The sequence below is a fragment of the Chinchilla lanigera genome, unplaced genomic scaffold, assembly GCF_000276665.1.
Source record: "Chinchilla lanigera isolate Chin_1 unplaced genomic scaffold, ChiLan1.0 scaffold00010, whole genome shotgun sequence".
Classification (NCBI taxonomy): domain Eukaryota; kingdom Metazoa; phylum Chordata; class Mammalia; order Rodentia; family Chinchillidae; genus Chinchilla; species Chinchilla lanigera.
Window position 1 is genome coordinate 24,068,713 of NW_004955411.1, and position 19,448 is coordinate 24,088,160.

The window sequence follows — 19,448 nt, forward strand, 5'->3', positions numbered from 1 at the left end:
TGGGTCTTATAACATACTTCAGCTAAGCTTACTAAGCATTTATTGAGAACTTCATACATGCCAAGAAATTTTTACAAATGAAAAAGGGGGGAATTTCTTTGAGCATTACCTACCATACTTAAAACTTCAAGTTGATAAACATGTAATGAAGACTTACTATGTACGAATTAGAACATATCATTATTCAAACTAATACAAAGATTTTTGCCAGGTAGATTTTATAACAAAATTGGATATTAAAAACATATGTCATCCTGGTACTGTAGGACACTAAAGAGGATATAAATGATCACAAAAAGCTAATCAAGGCAATACTACTTACACTGAATCTTGAAGAAAATTTTGACCTAGATGTGGTGGTGAAGGAATATCAGGTATCTGAAAAAGCACCTGAAAGTGCTAATTGACACTTATGGTGTCAATTAGACTAGTATGCTCAGGTCAAACACTATACACAAAGCATAGGTATTTCATATAAAAGGATGAGAGATTATCAAAAGAATCTCAAAGGCAGATAACCAGAAATAGCTAATACAAATATACAATGATATCATTGGTTAACTTTGCCCAGAAACAATACTTTTCCATAAAACATTGGCTGGCAAATATATGTTGATTAATCAAGATTGGAAGAATTGGCAAGTAGGACATATTAATCTAGGCATTAAAAAACTGGCTCAATCTCTATGCCCTGCTCATTGGTTTTAGAAACGTCAACTCTTCAAGAGGGAAGGAAGCCCACTCCATGCACACCTCACGTGCAGATGAGCTGTTGTGTTTTCAGTCTTCATCCAACAAAACATAATCAACAAAAATCCACACCTAAAGTGTTGACAACTTTTCAATCCATTTCTGCTCATGTCTCCCCTTGAGCTCTTGGCCCCAAACCTTGGCCCTTGGCCTAAGTAAACTTAGACTTTAGACTTATTTTTTATTTTTGCTATTGTTATTCCCTCTAGAGGTTGAAACTGTTACCCTAAATTTTATGCTTATCGTATTGGGAATGGTGACACATCTTGCCAGACCGATGCATAATGCTCAACTTGGATTACACATTATCATGTTTCAGGCATTTGATAAGGACTCTCCCATCTCTTCTCAAAAATCACTGGGCTTACCTGGGTGTGGTGGTGGATGGTTGCAGTCCCAACACTGTAGGAGGCTGAAGCAGAAGGATCATGGTTGAAACTCAGCCTTGGCAATTTAGTACTTTAGTAAGACCCTGTTTAAAAATAAACATTAAAAAGGGACTAATCATGTAGCTCAGGGCCAAGGCACTTGGTTCAATCCCCAGTACTGGAAAATAGAAAAGCATGGCAAAAAAAGAGAAGGGAATACATTGGGCTTACCGTTTCACCAGTCTCAAGTAAACTCAACATTAATTTTAACACAGCCCATGAAATTTCCTCAACATTTCAGTTTAACTTTATCCTATTCTAATTTTCAAACTTCTTATCCTTCCTTCCCTCATATTCAGTACCATCTTCACTGTATGAACTTTACAATCTCAGAAACACTATGCAGGGATAAAACTGCATCTTCTTACACTAGTCATAAACACAGGTGGAATTTTCTTAGGGCATATTTTATGACCAAATTAGATGAACTAAAGTATTGTTAGGAGAGCCCACCTATCATGAAAATAAGTTAAACATCTCCTTTTCCAAAAGGTAGAACATCTCAAATTTACCTGCTGAGATCTTATTTATTATACACATACTGACACTATCAAACTAAAGGGTATTTCCCTCCACTCAGTTCTTCCAAAAAGATAGCATCTGTCCAAAAGAGCCAGGTGATAAGCTAGAAGTGATAAATGTATCTGTACTGGTTTAGATATTTTATATCACATTTTACTCTCCTTAGTATACTTTGTGCTAGTATTAGGTTAGTAAAGTGCAAAATATTTCAGTACATGAAAATACTTACATTTTAGTATGTTTCACAATACCTGGACAATAAACCACCTTAGAGCAAAAACAAGAAAGACTACAAGACTGACAAGGAAAAATTTTTCAGAAAAAAAGAATTAAAATGTGTTATGTACAACTATCAACTCCACACAAAGAATGAAACATTATGTCCTGCAAACATGTATTAATAAAAATAAATAAACATTCCAGACTTAGTGATGCACATCTGTTAGTCCCAGAATTCTGGAGCCTGAGGCAGGAGGATTACCACATATTTGAGCCCAATTTGGGCAGATAGCAAGTTCAAGGGCAGCCTAGACTACATAGAGAGACCCTATCCCCAAAAACCAAATAAATAAATAAATAAATAAGTAAAAATAAATGATAAGTAAATAAGTGAAGTTCAATAGCATAAAGCTTGTAAAGAAACAAATAACTTTAATATTAAAAGTGAGTTATAGGGGCTGGGAATTTAGCTCAACGGCAAAAGCGCCTGCCTGGCAAGCACAAGGTCATGAGTTCGGTTCCCGGTACCGGAGAAAAACCAAAAAAATAAATAAATAAAAAATAAAATAAAAGTGAGTTATAGACTAACTTCCTACAGAACTTCACTAATGAAAGAACTTCAAAAGGGCATGTGATGTTGGTATTTTGATATTGTTCTTTTTTTCTTTTACTGTTCTCCTTCAAATAAAATACTGGCATGTAAATCACACAGCAAAAATAGGAAGCATGAAGGGATAAAAGTCACATGCTGTTCTGTGCTTTCCAAATCTTCTCTATTAAAAGTCAGTAATAAAAATAAAACCAACTTTTACTTTTAGGGTTACAGGTGAAAAATGTGAAGATAATACAGAAAGTTCACATAAGTCAAAAACCCAATATCCCCTGTTGTTTGGACAACTTATATTAATATAGTATATTTGCCTTAACTAATGAACTAATATGGATACATCATTATTAGCTATCATCTAGACAGATTTTCCTCAGAATTCTTCTTTTTTGTGTTCCAACATCCCACACAGTTCTTATAGCTTCTTAGCTTCTCTTGGATTTGACCATTTCTCATGTTACTTATTTTCAATAATCTTGAGAATTATTAGAAGTACTGGTGAGGTCATCTGCATAATGTTCCTTGAGTTGCTCCACAATCTCATCAGCAATAGGTGTTATTAGTTTTTCAAATTTTATCCATTTAAATAAGTATGCTGTAGGATCTCCCATAGATCTTTTAATCTGTAACTGTGCATCATTCCACATGCTATCCATATATCTTCTTTAATGAATTATTTGTTTAAACTCTATGTCTATTTTTCAAAATACAGATTGTGTGAGCAATTATTGGTTATGACATTTTTATATACTTTGATGCTACTGCTCTATTTGATATGTGACTTGCAGGTATATTCCGCTAGCTGATGTTATGCTTGAACTGTGTTCAATGTTTTCTGTAGGTGTAGATACCAGAGGTTTAATATACCTGCAGTGTTCTTGTTTCCACTGTGATCTTGATTTTGAGCTTCCTTAAATACTTTTATTCAAAAAGAGTCTGTGTTTTGCAACAACTATATAAACTGTTAGTATACTAGGGATCTATTGGTATTATGATAAAGTTTGGGAGAGAAGAAGATCTATATGTTTAATTTTTAATAGATGTTTGTCTCTTGTCTGTGACTTTCACAAATGTTTATCCAGTAGTGTTGCTTTTTCATACCAGTGTATGCTGCAGGAAAGCAAGAGAAGGCAGATTTTGGTGAATAATGATCTACAAGCTAAGATTTTTGTCAAGACTTTTCCCCAGGAGAGTAGGCTCTTTCTTAACCTTTCAGATATTTCTCAAATCTTTTTCACATCTTTGGTAGAAAAAGATGTGCACCCTAGAAGTGTATAGTTCTCATACAGACTGCAGATACCAAGGGTTTCTCATAATGAATAGCCATCACTTTGTTGAAGTAATACTTGCTTATAGCCTCAAGGGCTTCTGCTCCAAGGAAGTAGATCCCACCTGACCGGATTCTCTCCTCTGGAATCTGGAGTGCCAGGTTTCCTTGCAAAAATAGTTCATTGGTGTATTGAATAAAAGTTATTGATTTGCAGCATGTTCAATGTTTTATTATTATAAGAGCAAGAATGATATTGCTGACATTGGTGATTATGTACTACTTCCTCACTAAAACTGTAGTTTATTTCAGTGTTAAGATTTTTGATAATCAGAGTAATACACTACAATGCTAAAAAAAATCTGAAACTTGCAGAAACATTAGGCTAATAACAAAGGACATTTGAGTTAAAAGAATACTAAGAAATAGAGAAATGCATGCCCTGAGGAAGTGATGTAAATAAACTCTGGCAGAGGGAAAGCAAATATACTCAATTTTTTGCAGAATCTCCATTTATTTTATCAAAATAATGATATTCCACTTTGAAACATCAGATCAGCACAATCTTAACTACAATATGAAACTTAAAAAGAATGGATAGATAAATAGAGATGAAAGTATGCCCAGCTACTTAAAAGAAGTTCACCCTCAACCCCAAATAAGCCATTGACAAGAATTTAGAGTTGATTCAAAAATTGGACTAGTGAGATGGCCTTTCAATACCCAAAATCAATATATACACTTGTAAAAAATAAATAAACTTGAGACTAAGTCTCTTATATAATTGGTACTGATAATTAACAGTGTATAAGTTAATAACCTGTGAAATCATCACACATGTGTTCATAGTAAGGCTTACTAAACAAACCTTGCTTCCTTTTTGAGAGAACTGTCCACTTGATGGAGAAGAAAAATGCCATAAGCAGTATCTCACCTATAAAATGGATACATATTGTTCAGATGAAAGTATAATTGAATGAATATATAGTAGTTTGCACAAAAGTCCCATTTTATTTTGAAATATTGTGTTTGTATGAGATATGTAAGAGGTTTCTGTAATGATATAGAGACCACGATGTTAGACTAGTTCTTTTTCTCTGGTGTAATTGTCCTTTTAAAATTAATAAATAGAATAGTTAAAAAAAGGAAATAGAAGCACTACAACGAGTAAAGATACTGAAGGTAGTCCATTAATTCACCTATTTCTGACTATTCCATCTCTTACATAGTGTTAAGGTTTACATTTGTGACTAAAGGAAATTGTACCTAAAGGAAGTTCCTAAAATGTACCTAAAGGACGTTCCTTAGGCCAAAAAAGAATGATGCAACTTTCACCAGCTAACTGAGAGAAATATAACTATATATAATAATCTTGGGAAAATGTTTGACCACAACGATTAAAGCAGAACATTTGTACCTATAAACAAGCTATTGCACTACATGATAAGCATTCAACAGAAATGCATGCATAAGATGTATACCAAAATATAAGAATTTTCTTACTATCTTTCTCTAGCCAATATCTGGAAATGACCCAAATTTCCATTATTAGATAAATGGATAAATAATTAGTGCATATTTGTATAATGTAATGCCATATGATAATGTAACCAATTAATAGCTCCTATTACAGCATCAGATATCTCACTTAGAAGATATCGAGTTGAAGAAACCATACCCAAAATAGACAAATTAAAGTTTTCATTTGTAAATACTAAAAATCATTAGGAGAAGCCAACCTTTGTGCTAAAATCCATAGTACTGGTAGAGCAAAACCACTGATACTATATTTTACATCTACTCGGTTCACTTGAGTTCATTTATGCTAACAGCCTTTTTTTTTAATCTTCTGAGTCTAAGGGCTCTCAACAGCCACAAGAGAGCTTGTTTGGACTGTGTAAACTCCAATTACTAGCTCAGATAAATAAGCTCTCTTGGAAACCCTAGGCAAGGCAGAGAGAGGAGTCAGTGGACAAATGGAATCTCCCTGTGCTTCAGCGATCAGTTTTGGGGAATGTTCTTCATGAGTTCCCTGAGCATTTATAGAAGATTTGAGCCTCAGGTGCTTACTAAACTAACCCATTCTTTTTTTTTTTTTTTTTTTTTTTTTTTTTTTTTGGTATGGGAATAGAACTCAGGACCTTGCACTTGCCAAGCAAGGTACTGTGCCACTGAGCTATTTCCCCAGCCCTGACTCATTCTTTACTACTCATTTTATGAACCTCTTTCTTATCGCTTTTATCCTACTCTCAGTTGGGAATCCTGGATTCTCTTGAATAAACCACCTGCACCCAAACCCTCATTTTGTGGTAAATTCTTGAGAGACTTAGGTGGTCACTTTTGCAGCTGACTACTGAGTGAGAATTGAGAGATAATTCCAGGGTGCTACTAATGTTCATTTCTTACTCTGATTTGTGTTAAACTAATATGTTAAGTAACTTTGTAAAAATTCACTGTGGGTGTATAATTTGAGCTGACACAAAGCAGTAACCGTATATTAAAGCATATAAGGAGAAATATTAAATTTAAATTATTGTAAACAATAGTTTTATATATTGTTTTTGGTATTAGTATGGTATTAGGATAAGCTAGCTTATAAATCAGCTACTCTTTTATTTTGTTGTTTATTTTGTCCAAACCTTTTGTGAATAAAAATTAGTATAAAATATATAATTTATAAATTAATCAAGTTATTTAACTTTATTAAGTAATATAAAATAATTCACACACACATAGATAAATGTAAAACTCTAGTTATCTTTAGATAAGAAATTAAATAGCTATATGAGTTACATTTTATATTTACAGTATTCATTTCAGATTATATCAAATATTTAATACCAGCTATTCTTTGGGATTTGTTAGCATATCTTTTAAAACTTGCCTGTGGCAGTTACAAGAAAAAATGTAAAAAGTGGTTTTGATTATCATTTTGGATTGTCAACCTTGACAGTTTGAGAGGGATACAGAGACATGAAGAAAGAATATACAGACACTAACACCAATATACTTTTATCCTATTCCTGCGGAAGATTCTCTTCCAAAATAACCAAAGAGCTTGTTATTTGTCAAAAGAGTTATAGAATGGGTCTCTTTTAAAGTAACCTGGGGCACAAGTGTCTGGAAGCAAGAACCTACTAGTGATCTGTTTAGATCTATAGACATTTATAAAGAGATTTTTTTTTTTAACGTCTCCTTTAGCAGGCTTAAGTCTTTTATAGCCATAATCAGGAAAAATATGGTACTTTTAACCTTTTTTTCTTTTCATAAACACAGAAGTTTAATTCCAAATATAGAAGGAAAAATATAACAGATTAATATGTGACCTGCTGTTAAGGAAAAAGTACTAATTTATTGTTTCGGTGTAATCAGAGAAAGAACTTTCAAAATATACATGGTTTAGAGAAGCTGCTCAGGGCTATCGTCCCCTCCAGGGAGGGACCTGAAAGAAACAGATCTCTGAACTTTAGGACCATATAAATTCAGCTGTGTCCTTGAAAGGATGTGGTTTGTATTCTCTTATGTAATAGCCAAGACACACTTTAATCATTCATTCATATGAGCGTTGCAAAGGATTGGCTGTTGAAATATCCATCTTGTTTTCGTGGGAGTCAGTTTCTGACTAGGCTCCTGTCTGCTCTCACCCTAAAGCGGAATAAAATATAATCATAAGAGGATGATGGTGCCAGAGTAATAGAACTGAAGAATGCTGCATTCAGGGTTTCCCTAAAACTCTTTTACAATATGATGGGAAGCTGAATTTCAAGATTCTTTGTTGAAGAATCGTAATTGCTGCAGCATATTATCACCCATCCTTACTTTGAGGCTGCGTATAGCTTTGCCCTGAAATCTACATGTCTTTGTGAGGCATACATTTTTTTTCATTTAAGTCCTTTTATTACACTGGTGCCAGCTACTGCTGCTATCGTTAAATGCCTGTCAGCATTTCCATTATAAACCTTATTTTCAGGGGATTTATAACCTAGCCGTTTTAATTCACATGCGGCTGAAAGTTGCCATCAACGTACTCCGTATACAGTAGGTGCTGTTTTCTTTTATCACCAAATTTTATTTGAATCTTTGTATCAGCCTGAGATTTAGCAACATGTAAAATCATAACACTGAGATGAGAGAAAAGCAGCAATGTTTTGGTAGTTGCTTTTTGAAGTGAAAATGCTCACACGAAAAATTAGAAAGGAGTTATAAAAATTGTCAGACCTATGACAGCAAAAGTCTTAATGGATATATTTCAATCATTATTATTTATAGTATGCTACTCTACTGTAATCATAGCTTTTAAAAATATATTTTCCCATGAATGCCAATTCATATAGTGAAAGAGTTATGATCACTTCAGCATAGCATTCTATTCACTATAATATGTTTATTGACACCATCAAATGTTATAAAATCTTACCATAGTAAGCTACAAATTAATAAACTACAAAGTTTGCATCTAATTTTTTCAGAAATACTGTCTGACTTTGAAAATATAAAATATTTCTACATCATTTCACAGCTTCAATGTGATTCTGTTCTTGGGGTGATTATATCCTGGACATTTTTAGTCACGTAAAACAGTAATTCGAGTATTTCGTAAACATGTGCACACACAAAAATCCTCAGGCAGCCTCAAATATTATGGCTGGCAGCAAGAATACATAAGAAACAGTGTAAACTTGGAGAGAGATTTTTTAGAATGAATAAGACAGGTCTGGTAAGATAGTGTCCATGATACAGTCAAATAATTAAAAACTTTATTTAAAAAACCTTATTTAAACATACAATATAAACATAAAAATATTTGGGTGGTCTCCAGTGAGTAAAATAATTATATTATAGAAAATAGTTGTAACATAATGAGATATTTGATCTTATTACAGTGACGCTCCTTGTTCACAAGCCAGAGCTATGTGTGCCTCCCTCGCTTGTAACCCTCAGCCTGGGCCATTTCTCCTTTCCTCCTTTCTTTGGCCTTTTCAGGCTTACTTAGCAACTATCCTGCAAAGTCAGTTTGTGGAAATTCCCCAACCCTTTATGTCTAGCCAAGTTCTTCAGCCTCCACTTTGATATCTAAGTTCCTCACTTGTCTTTAGAAGAAATCTCTCAGGCCTGTCTGGCAATAATCTGTCTGCTATCAAGTCTCCATCTCTCTCTGTGTCGCTGTATCTCTGTGTTTCTGTATCTCTGTCTCTGGGTCTGTGTCTGTCTGTGTGTCTCTCCCTCTCTCTCCTTCTCTCTGTCTCTGTCTCTGACTCTTTCTCTCTCCCTGCCTCCCTCTCTTTCCACATTGGCCCTTTTTATTTTGAGACCCGGTCTTAGAAATTCACTAAGTTGCCCCAGTTGACCTTTAACCTGTGATCCTCCTGATTCCACTTCTTGGACTGCTGGGATTACAGAAGTGCCCTGCCATATCTGGCTTGATGTCTCTTTTCAGTAATATTCCATCCATTGACAACTTTTCCCTGTACTCTGATTCCTGGCTATAAACCCCAGCCGCGTTTACACATTCAGAACTGACTGTTGATCTGTCTCTCCTGTTGCAATATTACTATTGTAATAGTCTTGAATAAAGTCTTAGTTTCTGTTTTAACAATGTTTTTCTATAAAAGTATTTATCATTTAACAGTTAACCCATATCTGGCACTGCCTATATGCTTTAAAATGCAGAGATGCTTATTTTAATAGAAACATTATTGGACTAAAAGATGAAAGTGTGCTCTTTGCTGGAGTGTGCCTTTTGCCCTAGATCTCAGGTGGTAAGGGTATAAGAATGAAAACGTTGAATATTGATGTAACAAAAGTTATGATATAATTAATGGGAGTATGGGAAAGTTGGAGTACAGTCAGAGAGGGTCTTAGTAAAAATCTAGTAGATAAGCACTAATCTGAAAATCAAGAAATCTAGAAGATAAGCACTAATCTGAAAATCAAGAAGTGCATATGGTTACATCTCGGACACTCTTATCTTCCTTTTTTTTTTTTTTTTTTTTGGTTTTTTTTCTGGTACCAGGAATTGAACTCACGACCTTGCACTTGCCAGGCAGGTGCTGTGCCACTGAGCTAAATTCCCAGCCCATCTTATTTTCCTTTCTAAAGTGTACTTATAACTTTGGGTGTCAACACCCACTATTCCTTATTGACCCTCAGAGGACTTCTTTTACGGGAAACACTGAGAAGAGTAGGCCCTAATGCACAAACGGCTCCAGAATTCCAAGTTTCTTGTTCCTTCCACTGTTTACACTTTCTCTCTTCTCTACTCCTGCTCCTCTTTCTTTTTATCCTTGCCTCCCCCTTTGTCTGGTCTTCACTCCTCTTCTTCCTCTTCCTCCTCTATTTCCTTCTCTTCCCTTTTCCTTTTATTCTTCATTCCTCATGCCAGTGTAACCTCAAAGACTTCAGAAGGGCTTCTGCTAGCTAGATATCGAGATAAACTAATGTTTTAAATATTTGTTCCAGCAAAATTTGATTGATAGTTCCGTGACAATAGCGGGTACTTTTGCATTTTCTAGCAAGGTTTATAGATAACTACAGAAGGCCTATCACCGGATCAGTTTGTGGTGTCATACCAAAGCCACATGTGAATTTTAAATGAGGAGGAACATTAGGACGGAGGACTAGATTAGACAGGAGTCTTTTTGTTACAATTGAAGAAACTCAAACTTCTTTAAGGAAATTATTAAAACTCATCAGTTCATGCAAACTTGCCTGGATCTAGTAGCTCACAGTAACAGCCTATCTCAATAGAAACCATAATGAGATAATACTCGGCTCTAATTAAAATGGCTAATATTAAAACCAAACAAAAATAATGAAGATAACTGTTGGAGGAGTCTGGATAAACTGATGTAATGTTTTTAGGAATGTAACATGTTATAAATACTATGGGAAACAATATCATGATTCTTCAAAAAATTGAAATCAGATCTATTTATGTTCTAACAACCCCACTTCTCCATGCACAGCCAAAGAATTGAAAGTAGAGTCTTTAAGAAATATTTGCACACTTAGATTCATAACAGCATTATTCACTAGAGCTAAGAGGTAGGTGCAAACCAAAGGTCTACTGTTAGAGAAAAGAAGAAACAAAATGTGATATATGCATACATAGTGTATGGTCATACAATCTTAATGAAAAGAAATTCTGACACGTGTTATAACATAGATGGATCATGAAGAAATTATACCAGGAAAAATAAGCTAATCACAAAAACGTGAATATTATATGATTCGTCTCTCCTAAGGTGTCTGAAGTGGTTAAATTCATCGAAACAGAATGTAAAATTGGAGTAATAAGAACTGAGGTGAATGGAGAATGGTGAATTTTAGTTTAAGGGTATAGAGATTTAAACTGGTTTGGTGGCACATAACAATAATTCCAGTACTCTGAGAGGCTAAAGCAGAAGAATCACAGTGTGAGCCTGACCTGGACAACTTAGCAAGTTTGTGAGAAATTTTCTCAAAATGAATAATGGAAAAGGGCTGGAGGTACATCTCAGTGCATCTAGGGTTAATTGCTTATACAAAAGGGAGGGGGGCCAGGGGATACATACATCTGTTTTCAACAAAATCAGAGTTTTAAAGATTAATGAATGTGCTAATATACTTCACACTACTGAATTGTACATTTAAAAATGGTTATAGTAGTAAATTCTGTGTTTTTTTACAATTAAAAATCAACTTATTTTAAAAGGTGTAGGGTTTTTCATTAATCTACCAGAAAAGATTGTATCTTCTTTCCTGATGGGTTCTGTAAAAGCTCAAGGAAGAAAAGTATTAATTGGAGATCTCAGAGACCTGTGGGCAGGGTTAAATTGGAATTGGAAAAGAAACAACCCTAGGAGCACATACAATCCTTTTAAAACCACATACAGCAACACATCTAGGGTGTGGGAATTGTGGTTTGTCTAAATATATGCATTAGGTGTTGCAACCTATTTGCAAGGGTAAATTCTATTTTGGCAAGGAATTTGATCAAAGCTTTGAGTCTTCTAAGATGTGATTGCTTTTGTTTTTGATAGCTTCCCAATTTTTCCTTTCCAAAATGGCAATTTTTCTGGATTTCTTTTTGCGTTTGTTTTTTATTGTTTTCTGGTACTGGGAATCAAACTCACTACCTTGCGCTTGCCAGGCAGGCACTGTGCCTCTGAGCTAAACCCCCAGCCCCTAAAATGGCAGTTTTTCTAATGGGTAGACAATGTGAACGTTCATTCAACAAATCATTCCAAGTGCTCATTTGTGTCAGACACTGTGCAGAGAGCTAAGAATTAGAAAATTTAGTGTTAAAAGTCATAGACCTGGCAAGTCCATTTTATTGCAAGGTAAAAACAAGTAAAGCAATAGCTGTAGAATAACATCATTATCGACATTAATAGAAATGTGAACCAAGAGTAATAACAGTGCATAAAAGGGACGCCTTAGTTTTCTGGGGAATGAAGAACCTGAGGATGATTGGGGAAGACAGCTGCAGCTTTTGATCCAAATCATCAGTAAATAAGACTCTAACTATGAAGTTAAAAAGCAGGTAAAATGGGGACAAGAGAAGTTTAAAATGAGGGGACATTTCAAGTAGCATGTGCAAGGGCCAACAGATGAGAAAGCAAATCATATTCAAATATATTCAAAGAGTGGAATGTGCAAGGAAAATAGAAACCAGAGAAAAACAGCGCCAGGAGTGGGAACCAGACCCAGAATGCTCTTATTTAAAAGCAGTATAGATTTTATTCTGAGAGTTCTGAAGATTCACTGGTGAACACAAAAAAGAAACATTAAATTCAAGTAATTAATATTTTAGAGAGTGATGTGAATTTCCCATCATAGAGTAATTATTCTACATTGCCGTGGGTGAGATGTTAATGTTTTCTGATTTCAGATATTGGTCTTCCTCCATATTTCCTGTGCCTTTCTCCAGAACCCGGAGTACCTGATAGATATGTTACCTCAGGTGATCGGAATAAGCTAACCATCTCTTTCCATCATAGCAAAATATCCAAATTGCTAAAACTCCTCCAAAAGATAAACAGCTTTCTCATAGCTACACCAAATCTCCTTGACTTGCATATAATGGAAGCCCAAGCCCAATGTCAGATTTTAAAATTTTTGTCGTATCTAGCCTGACTTTCAGAACATAAAAATAAAACTATGGTCACTAAGCCTTAAAAACAGTCTTAAAACATTAAAGCACATTTAATTTTGGATCCCTCAACATATTTTTAAGCATCTTAATTTTTTTCCTTGCATTATGTATTTTGAGGTCTTAAACTTACTTAAAACATCCTTTGTGGTACATTTTAAGAAACTATTACTTGAATTCCTTTATTTGTCCAGTAACAACATTTTCAGGACACTCTCCTGTGAACACCCAGATTCATGTATCCTTAAAATCTTGAAAAGAAAATTAGGTAGAAATTTTTCAGTAACATTAGATGATGGTAACTTAATATGTTATATGGAGGGGAAGAACTCAATTCAAACTAAAAGAATTATTCCATTGATCCGTAGGTAGGTCAGACAATTCAAGAATCAAAATTCAGATGTAAAAGTTAAATTGATGTTCTTTATTTGATCTTTTAGAAGCTTTTGATTATTTAACATGTAATGGAATTTATGTGAGTTGATAACTTATTTGTTTTCAAACCTTAAATTAGTTATTCATTGAGCATGGTAGATATAATGTGCTTTTCACCAATATAATGTATCATAAATCTACAGTACTTTACCATTTACTTTAAAGTCAGCAAAGCAAGCAAAATACTCTTACAGTATTTTATGTAGTCAGCACTGGCCTTCCAAACTTATCAGAGACTGAATATGTCATTCTACTTGAGACTGAGTAAAATGTACATAATCTGGGGCCCTACATTAAACATCTGTGGCAGAATTACCTTGTAAAAGTTATTTTAATGTGCACTTAAGGATTTTTATTTCATACATGATAATTATACATATTTATGGTGTATATTGTGATGTTTTGATGCATGTATATAGTTTGTAATGGTTAAGTTAAGGTAATTGGCCTATCCATCACTTTAAACATGTATAAATTATTTGTGATGAGAATGCTGAAATCTTTTCTTCTAGCTATTTGGGAATATACAGTACATTATGATTAACAATATTCACCCTGCCATGAAATAGCACACGAGAGCACATTACTCTTGGCCAACTGTAGCCCTATACACATAAACCACCATCTCCCGCCCCTCATATCCTTCCTTTGTTTCTGGCGACTAATATCCTACACTCATGTTCTACGAGTTCAACTTTCTGTTGCAGAATTTCTAAAGTGATATTGTCAGTAGCATTTCAAATGAATAATTACCAAACAAAAATCATACTATTTCCTCAAGCTTAGTACAGCAATTAAATAGATACGAATTTGTATTGAAAGTTAAAATTTTAATGTGGTAAATTCTACTGAAAATACACTTCTAAAATACATATTAAAAATGAATCAAGAACTGAAGCATTCTGTTGTCTTAATATTTTGGTTATGATTTTAAAATGTAACTTCATTCTAATGTAAAAATTCTGAAGATTTTAGCCAAATCCTCATAGTTGCTATAAAAACCCATAAAAATTTATTGGCAAATTAAGTCTAATGGGAACATCAGTATTTCTATTTTCAGGAAAAAAACATTCAAAGCTAAGTACACTTTTTATTTATCTTACTTTCATCACATAGAAGCTTGTATTTAAATTAGACTAATGTTACTTTGAAAAATCTGAATCTCTATTTCAGGTTAATACTTTCTATTTAAATGAATTATTTAGCCAAAGGTTACATATTAAGAAATACTCTACAGTTCTACCTAATATACATAACCAATTATGTTAGCATTCAGGAAAAGGATTGCTATTAAATGGTTAACAAAGAGACATTGAACTGTGGCTTTATCATTTTTATCTCTACTACACTGCAAATATAAGGAGGGAAAAATAGGGTAAGTAGCCATGTTTTCTTTTATTAGTTACTTATTTTACTTTAATTCACAGTGAGTTTCACATACTGTGAAATGTTATAAGCAACCTTAGATTGTTTCATGCAGTGATGATATAGTTAAGCAGCTCTTGTAAGTAAATTTGTCAAGTTTCATTCATTTTGGATCCAGAGATCAGAAAACTTCACATTCTCCTGGGAGTTGATAGGTTAAAAAAAAATTACTTGTTCCAATTGGAGTGATGGTAAACATAGATGAGGGTCAGAATCTTGATTTTTTAGCTAAAATAGATTTCTACAAGGAGAGAAGTGATGCTAATAAAAGATAAATAAAATTTTAAAATAAAATATTCTTACAAGTATAAATTATCCCCATTCCAATAATAGAAGTAGTTTATGTAGGTTATTTTATGTATATGTAACATAAATTGTAGTGAGGAAATTTTACCAAGTTAAATTTCAAAGAAGAAAGTTGCGGTTTATAAATTGCTACCTGAGAAAATTTTTTCAGATAACCTCAAGTTTCTGTAGCACAAATTGGCTTTAGAATTATAGTAAGATTTAGTAATGTTGAATAATGACCCCTCCAATCTCAGCTCATCTTTACCTCTCACAAAAGGGAGTCTTTTTGTGTTTTTTCTCTTTCTGAAATTTGATCACTAGTAAATCAGCAGGCAATACACTGAACCAGCAAAAGAACCTTCTCCCCAAAATTTAAAGAACTTTGCTCTATGTACAGTCACAAAGGATAATAGCTAGTAGAATTCTAGCATCCTGTTATCATCGAGCTAATGATTCATTGGACATTCTAATCTGTCTCATGTTTTTTGATCAAGCCTATTGTCTTCCTGCCAGTTAAGGCAGAAGATAAAACAGAGAGGATAAGACAGATAAGGTATAGTCATACTCTACTAAAATAGTTTTTGAATTAGAAAAGTGAAGAGAAGTGCTTTGAATGTATTGTCATATTTTTTTCATATAGAATAAGCTAAGGAGATAACTTAAAAGAAGAAAAAAACTAAACATTAACATATGATTCAAAACATTCACCATTGCTACCTTTGCAGGTTTCAGCGTAAAACTCTCAAAACAGGTCTCCATCCACTGGTTCTAGTCAGCTCTTTTCCCTGTCAGAAAGTGAGTAAACAGCATTGCCCCGAATATGCTTAAATTATTAACAAGTTATTTAACAAATATATGAGCAGTGGTCAGCTAAGGATAATAACATGGACAAAAAAAAATCGGACCTAAAAGATGTAAATTATCAGCTTCACAGTTGTAATAACAAACATCCAATTCTCTCTCTTCCGTTTGGTGTAAGAAACAGAAACATTAGCTACTTGAAATTTGACAGTTCTAATCAATGAGATTATTGTAAGATTAATTTTTATGCATTCAAAAATTTTATACATTTAAACTAGTACACAGGCGAGGTATTGTGCAAAACTATAATCCCACCATTGAAGAGGTTGAGGCAGAAGGATCTCTGAGTTCAAAGCCAGTGTGGGCTACATAGAAAATTTAAGGCCAGTCTGAACTATGTAGCAAGATGCTGCTTCAGAAAATAAAATGGAACTCAGTATTTTATAAATTACTTCATATGAAATTTTATAGAGCAAATTCAGTGGTGTTTGAGTTCATGAAGGTCAATTGTCAGATTTTCAGGAACTTTGATGATTTAATCATTACTCAGATTCAAACTATATAAACTTATATTTAAGAAACTACATTAAAATTAATAATCAGCAATAAATTCAACTTATTACTACCACATCATTTCCCTACATTTACTGTGTTGACATTATTTATAGTGATAGGATTGGTGTAGCAGTTCCATGTAATATGTTTAAGTGCTTCTAAATATTTTTTAAATCATTAAATTATTATAATTTTGACTTATTTGAATTTATAAAAATATTGTTTTGAGAAGACACTGGATGTTCTATAAACCTATCTAGTATCTGGTTACATGGTAATAATCCTTGTTTTTCTTTCCCTGAGGGCACCAGAATTTATTTTTGTGCGTGTATGTGATTTATTTTTATGTGGACTCAGTTATAACTAAGTGAGATAAAAGGAAAATCAGAAATATGAGACTTGGAAAGATTTACGACTTCAAAAATAAGAGATATTTTCAGCTCACAATGGTCCATGTTCTTAAAATAGTCATTGATACTATTTAGTCTCTCATGTACTATTCCTTTATTGAGATGTTTCTGTTTTAATCAAGTTAAATATGTATACATATACCTGCATATATAGTGTTACAAATTAAAGTCTGACAATTCTTACCTTTTTATAGTTACTGGTAGTATTAACATTCTCTAAGACAGAATTATATATTTTGCACAAGACTCATATCCTGAAAAAATGATAATTATGTTTGACTATTTTGATCTCTTGATATTATAATTGATATTGTGATGTATAAGCTTCACTACTCATTAAGTGTATCCCTCTCTAAGTTCTTCATAATTCTAGTGCGGTTCTACATTTATATTCAAGAAAAAGCCTGTTAGGAAAAATATCATTTCTAAGAAAGTACATATGTCAGTCAAATGTTTTTCCTCCTTTCAAAATGTAATATTCTGTCTATTTCATGTAGTTATATTCTCCTATTAAAGATATATTTTTACCTCAAAATATTTTCTATAGTTAAATATATCCCTATTGGACATGCTTTTTAATTTGAAAAAAAAATCAGTGTAATTTATTACACGTAAAAGTTTGAATTTCACATTTAAAATGGTCCTTAAAATATTAAAGCATTTTTATTTAAAGCAATGTCCCTCTAATGTCAAGAAGTGCTAGGAAGTTTTGATCATATGTATGAATCTTTGTAAACTGTTTGTACAAAAGTGTTACTCTTCCTTTAGCTACTGGTTTTTTACTCATTTGGAGAAATAGATAAACTCGTGTGATTATTTCATGAATGAGTTATTTATTTTTTTGGCTTGTGACAATGAAAGCCATATGAAATTTGATAGAGACAGATGATAGATAGATAAATAGATATAAATTGTTAAGGTCAAAAGTATACGAGTAACCATGTGTTGGAAAAGTATAATTGAATTCCTTAATAATGACTTATAAATTCATTTATTAAAGCTTTGCATGTATAAAACAGGCTTTTAACTTTAAGCCATAAAATAGTATATATAGGATAGTACTGTATAAATTAGCCAATGACTATCCCTTTCTGATGATAAATAGGAAGAAAAATGGAGGAAATAAAGAAAAGAAATCAAGATTATAATGTAATTAAAGAAAATTTTAACATAACTTTAGTTCTATGATGAAATTGTTTCTTTTCAAAATTTGCATTAATGTTGCATTTATATTCATCACGCCTATCATTTTGGCATTAGTGTATATTAACACTACTAACTCCTGAAAACACAGATTGTAACTTACTTTGGCTTCAAGACACAGCTCACAATTTTCTGAGAAATAGGACAATATGCATACCTCTCTGGGAGACAAAAGTCAAAGGAATATTAGCTGTAGATTAAAAAGCTGATGGTAAACCACATTTGCTCAATAATTTAGATGGTACTGGTTGCTAATATTTATTTATTTTTTTGTTTTGTTTTTTGTTTTTTGTTTTTCTCCGGTACCGGGAACCGAACTCACGACCTTGCGCTTGCCAGGCAGGCACTTTGCCGCTGAGCTAAATCCCCAGCCCCGGTTGCTAATATTTAGAACATATGCCTACATATAGTCTGCTTTAAACCTATAGTGGCCCAGTGAAAAAGAAAATATAATTTTTAAATGTATTTCAATAATCATCTGAATAATTTCACTTTTAAATTGAGAATTTTTATCCAGTGTTATTTTTTCCTATAGAGGATCCTGTGAAGACAAACTAGCACAGCATTTAAATCTGTACTTTTTATTCACTCATATGCATGTCCATTGGAGGTATTCATGTATTTTCCTTATTAATGACTTGGAATTCAAATACACAATATTTTGTTACTCCTGGATAAGCAAGGCATAGGGACAGCATTCTATTTATAAATGCATCTACTGAAAATCTGAAATTATTAGAAAGGAGGTACAAAAAAACACATGACAGTCTCATACAGAAATATTAATGTAGTGAAATATATTTAGTTTGTTACCTAAAATGTGACAGTAGTCCCTTAATCTATAAGAATAATCTCCTCTGCTGTAGCAGCAAATAAAAAGAAAGATGCATATTATGGATTCTTTGAGTATCAGCATATCACTCTGCTATAATATATCATGCTTCATTGTGACACATTTGCCCATTTGTCAGTTTCTGTCATGTTACTATATCTCAAAAGACACAACATTGCTCAACCTTTTTCTTTCTGTTTTTTAGATATAGCAAATGGACACCAAATATTTGACACTGAAAACAGAACTATTTTAAAAACCAAGTAGTCTCAGCCAAAAGCTATTTAAATGGATATTTCAAGGATGGATACCAAGGAAAGTGGCTATTTAAATGTATATTGTACAGGTTGAATACCTACTGAAATAAATGTTTCTCTTTCCTTGTGAGCATGTTGTTTGTAAATGATGAGCACCCCTTTCCCTTTTATTTGTTTGCACTCTTAAAAGTGATGATATTTCTCTTTGTCTCCTACCAAGACAAGCTGATTTAATTTTTACCAGTTTAAAAATGCTGAAATAGGGGCTGGGGATTTAGCTCAGCGGCAAAAGCGCCTGCCTGGCAAGCACAAGGTC

The 19,448-nt window shown here is 33.2% G+C and overlaps 1 long non-coding RNA gene across 1 annotated transcript; it reads right to left on the reverse strand.

Moving 5' to 3' along the window:
• Positions 1–1,187: 1,187 nt before the first annotated feature.
• LOC106147820 lies at positions 1,188–15,428 on the reverse strand. Its single transcript, XR_001232805.1, has 3 exons — positions 15,340–15,428; positions 4,662–4,727; positions 1,188–1,222 (listed from the first exon to the last, which is right to left on the reverse strand). It is a non-coding gene; the product is annotated as an uncharacterized LOC106147820 (long non-coding RNA).
• Between the last annotated feature and the right edge of the window lie 4,020 nt (positions 15,429–19,448).